The sequence below is a fragment of the Bubalus bubalis genome, chromosome 14, assembly GCF_019923935.1.
Source record: "Bubalus bubalis isolate 160015118507 breed Murrah chromosome 14, NDDB_SH_1, whole genome shotgun sequence".
In the NCBI taxonomy this organism is placed as follows: domain Eukaryota; kingdom Metazoa; phylum Chordata; class Mammalia; order Artiodactyla; family Bovidae; genus Bubalus; species Bubalus bubalis.
The window spans coordinates 46,878,041-46,887,932 of NC_059170.1; the positions used below are offsets into that span (position 1 = coordinate 46,878,041).

Below are 9,892 nucleotides of genomic sequence, written 5' to 3' on the forward strand. Positions count from 1 at the left end.
GTCCAGACTCCTGGCCATGAGGCAGTTGTCCTTTTGAGATTCATGTATCTTCAGCCATATGTTCTTCACTAGGAATTTTAAGCTACTTAAATATTCCTGTGTGTCACACTCATACCACCTCTTCTTTTAAGTTAGAAAACACAAGCAACATCTAAGTTTTCTCTAAAACAACACTACTAAATCTGGCAGTGTTGGGTAGAGATGTTAACCATGTACATTAATAAACATGCCTGCAACCAGTCCATTCTGAAGGAGATCAGCCCTGGGATTTCTTTGGAAGGAATGTTGCTAAAGCTGAAACTCCAGTACTTTGGCCACCTCATGGAAGAGTTGACTCATTGGAAAAGACTGATGCTGGGAGGGATTGGGGGCAGGAGGAGAAGGGGACGACGGAGGATGAGATGGCTGGATGGCACCACTGACTCGATGGACGTGAGTCTCAGTGAACTCCGGGAGTTGGTGTTGGACAGGGAGGCCTGGGATGCTGCGATTCATGGGGCCACAAAGAGTCGGACACGACTGAGCAACTGATTTGATCTGATCTGGTCTGAACATGTACCTCTTGCACAGTTCACTGTTCATTAATAGAAGTACAAATAAACGATTCTTACAGAATGACTTCAGAGTTGTAATACCAAGGGAACTACCAAGCATGAACCTGCTAAGAAAATGTCAAGATTCACTTGCATTCTTTTTTTGACCTTAAGGTGTTTATCTCACCATGGATATACTGTCAGGTTGTTCAGATTACTTAGTTCATTTGTTCCTGCTTATATTTAATTTTGGCTGTGGTGAAGAATCTGCTTGCCAAGCAGGAGACGCAGTTTCGATCCCTGGGTGGGGAAGATCCCCTTAAGAAGGAAATGGCAATTCACTGCAGTATCCTTGCCTGGGAAATCCTATTTACAGAGAAGCCTGGCAGTCTACAGTCGCTGGGGTCACAAACAGTTGGACATGACTTAGTTATTAAGAGCAGCAACATAGTTACAAGAATCTTCCTGCCAGCTCAGGAAAAGGAGACCTGGGTTCAATCCCAGGGTCAGAAGATCCCCTGGAATAGGAAATGGCAATCCACTCCAATATTCTTGCCAGGGAAATCCACTGGACAGAAGAGCCTGGTGGGCTATGGTTCATAGGGCTGCAAAAGAGTCAGACACCACTAAGCATGCATGTGTTATCCACACTATAGTTGCTGTACAATTTTTACGTACATTACAGTTGTCTTGAGAGTCCCTTGGACAGGAAGACGATCAAACCAGTCAATCCTAGAAGGAAATCAACCCTGGATATTCATTGGAAGGACTGATACTGAAGTTCCAATACTTTGGCCACCTAATAAAAAGAGCCGACGCATTGGAAAAGACGTTGGTGCTGGGAAAGATCGAAGGCTGAAGGAGAAGGGGACAACAGAGGATGCAATGGTTGGAGGCATCACTGACTCAATGGACATGAGTTTGAGCAAGCTCTGGGAGATAGTGAAGGACAGTGAAGCCTGGCATCTTGCAGTTCATGGGGTTGCAAAGAGTTGGACACAACTTAGTGACTGAACAACAACACAGTTATACAATACAAGTTATTATTAAATAATGGCTATATTCCCTGTATTGTCAAGTACATCTTGTGCATGCATTCTCAGTCACTCAGTCGTATAGCATGCATTTTGTAATCCCCTGCCACTGTACTGCTCCTCTCCCCTTTTCTTGCCCCAAGGGTAACCACCAGTTTCTTCCGTGTATCTGTGAGTCTGCTTCTTTTTTGTTATATTCACTAGTTATATGATTAAATTCCATACATAAGTGAACAGTTATTGTTAACTAGTGGGATCAATAGGAAATTGATTGGGGGAAAATGGTAGAATCGAAAAATGAGTGTTCCCCTTAGGCCAGATATTTCAGAATCAATATATTAAAGCTAGTGAGCTGGAAAGACAGGTAATAGTGGAGAGATGCTTGATAATGAGATTCTGGGAGTAAATCATGATTATAAACGTGTGATTCCTGACATGGGTAAAATTTGGAAGTGAAGGGACCAAAGTACTAGACTGATCCTGGATGTTTTTTCAATCAATAGATAGGCAATTAAATAAGTTCTCAATTCTGTCCTGTTCAGCAAATGTATCCTGTGCCGAACCATGATTTGTAGTATGTTTATAAAGCAAGCTTTCCCCCCCCGTCACTACTTTTTTTTTTTTTTTAACAACTTATCTTGGCAGTCATTTTATCCAATTAGAAAATAAAGTTCTTTGAAATTCTGACAGGAGCCTCATTACATTTGTGTATTAATTTATAAGCTGACATTTTAAGAAATGTTCCCATCCAGAAACATGGCATATCTTTCCATTTATTGAGTTCTTATTTTATGTCTTCCAATAAAATTTCAGAATCTTCTTCATACACACCCCCTATAATTAGTATTCCTGGGCTTCCCTGGTGGCTCAGACAGTAAAGAATCCACCTGCAATGCAGGAGACCCCAGTTCAATTCCTGGGTTGTGAAGATCCCCTGGAGGAGGGCAGGGCAACCCCTCCAGTATTCTTGCCTGGAGAATGCCATAGACAGAGAAGCCTGGCGGGCTATAGTCCATGAGATTGCAGAGAGTCAGACATGACTGAGCAACTAAGCTCAGCGCAGCATAATGTATTCCTAGGCATTTTATTGTTACTATCATGTACCATTGTTTTTTTTATTTATTTTTCTCTGTAATTAAATTTAGCTTATGTGTTTCTTACAAAACATAATCCTACTGAAATTTGTTAATACTAATCTCTAGTGTTTTTTACTTTCTAGGTTCATAATATTCTTTTTTTTTTTTTAGGTTTATTTATTAATTTTTGGCTGCGCTGGGTCTTCATCGCTGTGTTTGGGCTTTCTCTAGTTGTAGCGAGCAAGGGCTACTTTTTGTTTCCATGCGCGGGCTTCTCATTGCAGTGGCTTCTCTTTTTGTGGAGCCTGAACTCTAGGGCATGTGGGCTCAGCAGTTGTGGCTCACTGGCTTAGTTGCCCTGTGGCATGTGGGATCTTCCTGGATGAGGGACCAAACCTGTGTCCCCTGCGTTGGCAGGCGGATTCTTTACCACTGGACCACCAGGGAAGTGCAGGTGTGACCATTTTTATTTTACAGAAAAGGAAATAGAAACTCAGAAAAAGTAAGTAACTTTTTCAAGGTCACACAGCCAATAGAGTTGAAATTCTGATTCATTTAAAAAAATGTTTCATGGATATCAGAAGTTTAATATATATCATTATAGAGAATAAAGTTTTATACATTGTTATATTTGAGCCATCAAATTCTGAAAGAGTTGTATTAATGGGTATTATCATGATAGATGATTTTATCAAGTTCCTATAGAGCTGTAAGATTTAGCTTTATGTTATTTAGTCCATAAAGAAACAGAACATATATATTCTTTATGATTGTATCTTTTATCATTACATAAACTCCCTCTTGTTAAATCTATTTGCATTTTTAATTTTGTTTAATAATATAACAACCATGTATTCTTTTGTTTTTCATTAATTTTTTCATCTTTATAAGAGAATATGGATAATGTAGATATGTTATTAAGAATAATATGATGAACACCCATTGAGGTCCTGCTGTGAATGTGTCTGTATAAAATTTATTTTGGGAAATTTATTCAATTTCTATACAAATAAGACTTGGTAATAAAATTAAAAATAGACTTTTACCTTTAGATTTTCTCTTCCAACTTTGGAAAAATTTGAAGAATGTTCAATATACAGGAATTCAGATTTGTTCTCAAATCATGTTGATATCTAAGTGGGAGCTCAAAACAGTTATAATAGGGCTGAAGTAGGGTCAAAAGTAGGTGAATAAAGTTATAAAAGTCTTAGTTTTTACACAGATTTGATGGAGAAGAGGTCCTTATTGAAGCATTCAAAGAAGATATGGAAATACCAAAACTCACTTAGTTTCTAAGAATTAAGATGCAGCTATTGGGAACCCCATTTCAAGCTCCAGTGATGAATATAATTTGTATAAATTGCATCTTAGATGCATCAGTTAACTAGATGGGGGAATGCTTTCACAATCCATATTTATATCAAATCATCATGATATGCACTTTAAATATCCTACAGTATTTATTATGTTTACAGTAAAGCTGGATACAAGGAGCTTTTCTTTTTTTCAATAATGAGTCTTGACTTACAAAGCATAAGCATTAGGTTAGTATTTGAAAATAGAGATCGAAGTAAATTCAGTAGTTTCTCAAAGTTCATCCTCTTTGAATTTTTTTTTTCCTAGAAAGTTGTTTTTTCTTATTCCACTATCAACCAGCCAGCAGCTCCCAGCCATGGGACTTCCAGAGCCCTAGCAAGGGCCCGAGGGGCAGCCCCACTCTGAACAGAAGTCACTCAGCAGACACAGAGCAAGTCCAGGCGGGCAGCCAATGCCCCCTGCTGGCCAGTGGGGGTTGCTGCAGCTGCCCATGCTGGTCCTCTCTTCCAGGTGGCTTGGGGCTAGGGTCACTTATACTGCAGGAGGGAGAAGAAGGGCACAGCCCCCCCAGCTTCTCCCTGCCCTTCATTGAGCTCAGCTCCACCAGGCTTACACACTCCAGCAACCTCAGCCCGCAAGTGGCCCTGCAGCTCACAGGCGGCGTGCATGGTTCCACCAGTGGCGAGCAGAACAGTCCACAACCACCACCTTCAGCTGGTCCCAGGGCATCTCTCTGGATTTCCAGTTCAGCCTTCCCATATTCCAGCGCATATGAGGCATGCACGGTGGTGGGCGGCAGCTTCCCTTGCTTTCGGATGAGAACGTAGTCCGAGCCCAGCTCCTGGGCCAGGGACGGACCAAACAAGGAAATTGCGGGAGTCTAGGAGCGATGTAGTCGATCCTGCCACTGTGGGCCTTTTTCAGGTGATTCACCAGGAGGCTGATGGAGGCGCGGAAAGAGTTGGGGTCCTTCAGGACTGGCGAGATGTCCCTGAACAAGACCCGCCTTTGTCACTTCCGCGCGTGTCATGGGCACGAGGGGCCGGCTCCTCTTTTAGCTTAAGAGAAAACTAATCTAGTTTTGTGGATAGATTTCTGTCCATATGACATCAGGTGCTTTGAAAAAACTTAGAAATGCATCCAAGACACAGGTGCTAGTGGGAAAAAAAGTGATGATTGTCATTGTGTAAACACCAACGTTAATTTTTGCATTGACACGGAAGTGTTTTAAATTGCCTATGACCCAGAACGAGATAGACAAGTTCCCTATTTTCCTGGAATTTATATTCTAGTAGGATGAGACAGGCAATTAAAAGATTAGATTTTGAGGTCACTTTTTGCCTGGATCAAAATTCACACTACAGAATACTATTCTCCCCTGAAAAAGAAAAGGGCATGCAGCTTTGCTTTGCTATAAGATATGAAAATTTCTTGCAAGTGAATTTATTGAGCTTGCCCATTTCTATTGCTAGGATCACATGGCTTGACATAAGACATGAAATTGGAAAGACAATACATAAGACAAGAAGGAAAGATTTTTGATTTTTTAGTCAGGTTGTTTCAGGAAAGGTGGACATGAGGCCATAACATCACTTTCAACTTTACTATTCTCTGCTGCTGCTCCTGCTGCTAAGTCGCTAAACTTTGCAATCTCACTGTTAGATTTGTAGAGGGTGTGTTCAGGGAAGAATTGTAACATGTAACATCAGACTGTTTCTCCCCACAGTCATGTTTGGGAAAAAAGAGTTTGACATCTTAATCCAAGTAAAAACTTAGAGTGAATTTCTATATTTTATTCTTTTACTATGCATGTGCTATATAATACCACAGTCATCAAAAATTAAATCAGTTATTTTTAATTATATGTCAAGAATAGTGGGTGTTTTCTATAGAAAATGTCTGTGGCTCTTTAAGAAAAACAAAAAAAAAGTCCCAAAAAAGAGAAGTCAGGATATATTAATAAATGTGTGACTGCAGAATCAGTGCTTCTAAATGAGAGCTTTCAGTTTACCATGAGGGGGCAGCAGCGCTTCAGTTATCTGAGATTTCCCGCAGTGACGGTCACAATCATTATCTGAGATTTCCCGCAGTGACGGTCACAATCGTGACACTGTCCAATATTTTTGAGAATTTTTACAGCCTGTGGGGTTGTTTTTGTTGCCTTTGTTTTGTTTTGTCTTGCCATCTTCCCCCTCCCTCTCTCCTGCCTTCTCTCTCTTTCTCGCTGTCACTATCTCTTGTGTTTGTTTCTTTTCTTTTTCCTTTCTGGCAAAGTTCAGGCACAGATCACCTTTTTATTAGACCTGAGGCTTTCTGTTCTGAAATGACCTACTTATACCAAAGTCAACGGATAGACTTTATAACAGTCCTTACGGTTGTCTTGGCTGGAGGTGGAGAAAATGGAAGCATAATTGACAGCGTTTTGGAAGAGGACTGCTTCCTTCCTCTCGTGTGCCTTTATATCTTTTTAAAGAGAAGTTTTGGGGGATTAAATAGAGACTTTCCAGATAAGATGAGGATGCCACAAATATTTTGTGAAACTGCGTTAATTTAAAGCTTTAAAATTATTGACTTTTTTTTATTTTAAATCATTTTAGAGCTCAAAGAGGAGATTATGTTAGGCTTCTTTTTGTGGGGACCGAGAACTTTTCTGGAAACACTCAGTTAAAGGATTTAAAATTGCACTTCATTTTCCACCAAACTTTTAAAACTAAATTGTTCGATGATTTTGACTCCAGTATACTGAATGCACTTAATTCTCATAGGCTATTTTTCTACAAATGTTTCGAATTATAAGACAATTCTGTCATTGTATTCTTCATCAGAATCTGGCAGGACCTCTCTTTCTCTGCTTACTTTGCTTAAATGGCACTGTTTCTGGACTGAGTAATGGCAGACATACTTGGTATAAATATATGTTTATAATGTTAGTCATTTTTAGAAGATTCAGAAGTCTTTTTTCAGTTAATGTTCTTGATCACCCTTGCCACTTTTAAACTGTTGATTTTATTGATAATGTCTATACTTTTACTAGTAATGTTTCAATTTTGATTAATTCTTCCCTCTACTTAAGGAAACAGACTTTATTTTTTTTAATAGTAGTTCACAGTAAAAACTGAGCAAAAAGCAGAGTTTCCATATACCCCTTGCCCTACATATGCATGTGTGTGCATGCTAAGTCACTTCAGTCATGTCTGACTCTCTGCAAATGCTATGGACCCTAGCCCACCAGGCTCCTCTGTCCATGGGACTCTCCAGGCGAGAATACTGGGCTGGGTTGCTGTGCCCTCTTCCAGGAGATCTGCCTACCCAGGTATCGAACCCACATCTCTTGTGTCTCCTGGATTGGCAGGTGGGTTCTTTACCACTAGCACCACCTGGAAAGCCCCTACTGGCAATAAATTCCCTCAATTTTTGTTTGCCTGAAAAAGTCTTTGTCCCTCACTTTTGAAGGATAATTTTGCAGAATACAGAATTCTGAAGTATTCGCTTTTTTTTTTTTTCCTCTCAATATTTAAAATATTTCAGTCCACTTTCTTATTGCTTGCATGGTTTCTGAGGAGCTTTTTGATATAATTCATATCTTTCTTTCTTTCTTAATAGATAAGTTGTTTTTTTTTTTTCCTGAAGACTTCCGTAATATTTTTTCTTTATCTTTGACTTTGTGCACTTTGAAAATGATATGCCCAGGTGTAGAGTTTTGGGGGCTTTGTTTAATTGCATTTATTCTGCTTGGTGTTTCTGAGCTTCCGGGTCTGTGGTTTGGTGTTGGACTTTAATTTGGGGAAAATTCTCAGTCATTTTCTTAAGTTTATTATTTATTTGGCTGCATTGGGTCTTAATTGCAACATGGGAGATCTTTACTGAGCATCATCTGGGATCTTTTGTTGAAGCACTTGGACTCTAGTTGCAGAGCATGGGCTTCAGTAGTTGTGACTTGCAGGCTCTGGAGTGTGGGCTCAGTAGCTGTGGTGTGTGGGCCAGTTGCCCTGCCACATGTGGGACCCTAGTTCTCCCACAAGCATCCTCTGCATTGTAAGGCAGATTCTTAAACACTGCACCACCAGGGAAGTCCCCTTAGTCATTATCAACTGAAATATTTTGTATTTTCTATCTCTCTTTTCCTTCTGGTATTTCTGTTATGTGTATGTTATACCTTTTGTATTTGTTTCACAGTTTTTGGATAGTCTGTTACTTTTTTTTTATTCTATTTTCTCTTGAAAGTTTCTATTGACGTCTCCTCAAGCTCAGTGATTCTTCTCTCAGCCATATACAGTCTACTAACTAGCACGTTCAAGACATTATTCATTTCTGTTGCAGTGTTTTTGATCTCTACCTTTTTTATTGTTTTAATTTTTATTTAATTAATTATAAAGGAAGTTCAGCATCTCTTTTTTTATAATTTTTTTCATTGTGGCAAAATAGACATAACATAAAATTCACCATCTTAATCATTTTAAAGTATACAACTTAGTGATATTATATATATATTCTTAATGTTGTGCAACTGTCCGTCTCCATAACTCTTTTCATCTTGTAAGACTGGAATCCTATACCCACTAAACAGTGACTCCCAATTTATTTCCTGCCAGTTCCTGGCAACCATAATTTTAACTTCTGTCTCTATGATTTTTACTCTCTTCAGTATTTCATGTAAATGGAATCATACCATGCTTGTTTTTTTGTGACTAGATTATTTCACTTAGCATAATGTCCATTGGGGTTCATCCATATTAGAGCATATTGCAGAATTTCTTCCCTTTTTAAGGCTGCATAATATTTCATGATTATACCACATTATACATACCCATTCATTCATTGATGGACACTTGGGTTGAAACCAAGTTTCAGTTGTTGTGAATAATGTTGCTACTGACCTGTGCAAATATCTCTTCAAGACCATGCTTTCAATTATTTTGTGTGTATACCAAGAACAAATTGCTGAAAATGTGGCAATATTATTTTTAATTTTTTTGAGGAGCTGCCATGATGCTTTTGCACAGTAGCTTTATGACTTGACGTTCCCACCAACAATGCACAAGTGTTCCCTTGCCAACACTTCTTATTTTCTGGACTTTTTGATTTGAAATGGGTGTGAAATGGTATCTCATTTTAGTATTGATATTTCATTGTCCTAATGATGAGTGATATTGATCATATTTTCATGTTTTTATTGACCATTTGTATATCTTTGGAGAAATGTCTCTTCTAAGTCCTTTGCCCAGTTTTGAAAGAGATTGTTTTTATACTGTTTAAATTTATGCTGTTGTTCTCTATATTTGGGGTTTTACTCCCTTATCAGATATATGATTTGCAAATACTTCCTTTCTGTGGGTTACCTTTCTACTCTGTTGAGATTGTCTTTTGATGTACAAAATTTTTAATTTCTCATAATTTCCAATTAAAAATTTTTATTCTATTGCCTGTGCTTTTGATGTCATATCCAAGAAATCATATTGATGTCATTCCATAGAAATCAATGCCAAAATCTAGTTTGTGAAATTTTTGTTCTGTGCCTTTTCCTAAGAGTTTTATAGTATTACGTCTTACATTTGGGTTTTATTTTTGTATATGTTGTTAGGTAAGGATCTATCTTCATTCTTTTGCATGTGGATATCCAATCTTCCCAGCACAATTTATTGGTAAGACTATCCTTACCCCATCTAGTGACTGAATTGAAGCCTTTGACTGTGTGGATCACAATAAACTGTGGAAAATTCTGAAAGAGATGGGAATACCAGACCACCTGACTTGCCTCTTGAGAAACCTATATGCAGGACAGGAAGCAACAGTTAGAACTGGACATGGAACAACAGTCTGGTTCCAAATAGGAAAAAGACTACGTTGAGGCTGTATATTGTCACGCTGCTTATTTAACTTATATGCAGAGTACATCATGAGAAATGCTGGGCTGGATGAAGCACAAGCTGGA

The 9,892-nt window shown here is 38.7% G+C and overlaps 1 pseudogene; it reads right to left on the reverse strand.

Annotated features, from left to right (window-relative positions):
- Positions 1-4,487: 4,487 nt before the first annotated feature.
- On the reverse strand, positions 4,488-9,623 carry LOC102390337 (annotated as a pseudogene).
- Positions 9,624-9,892: the final 269 nt, after the last annotated feature.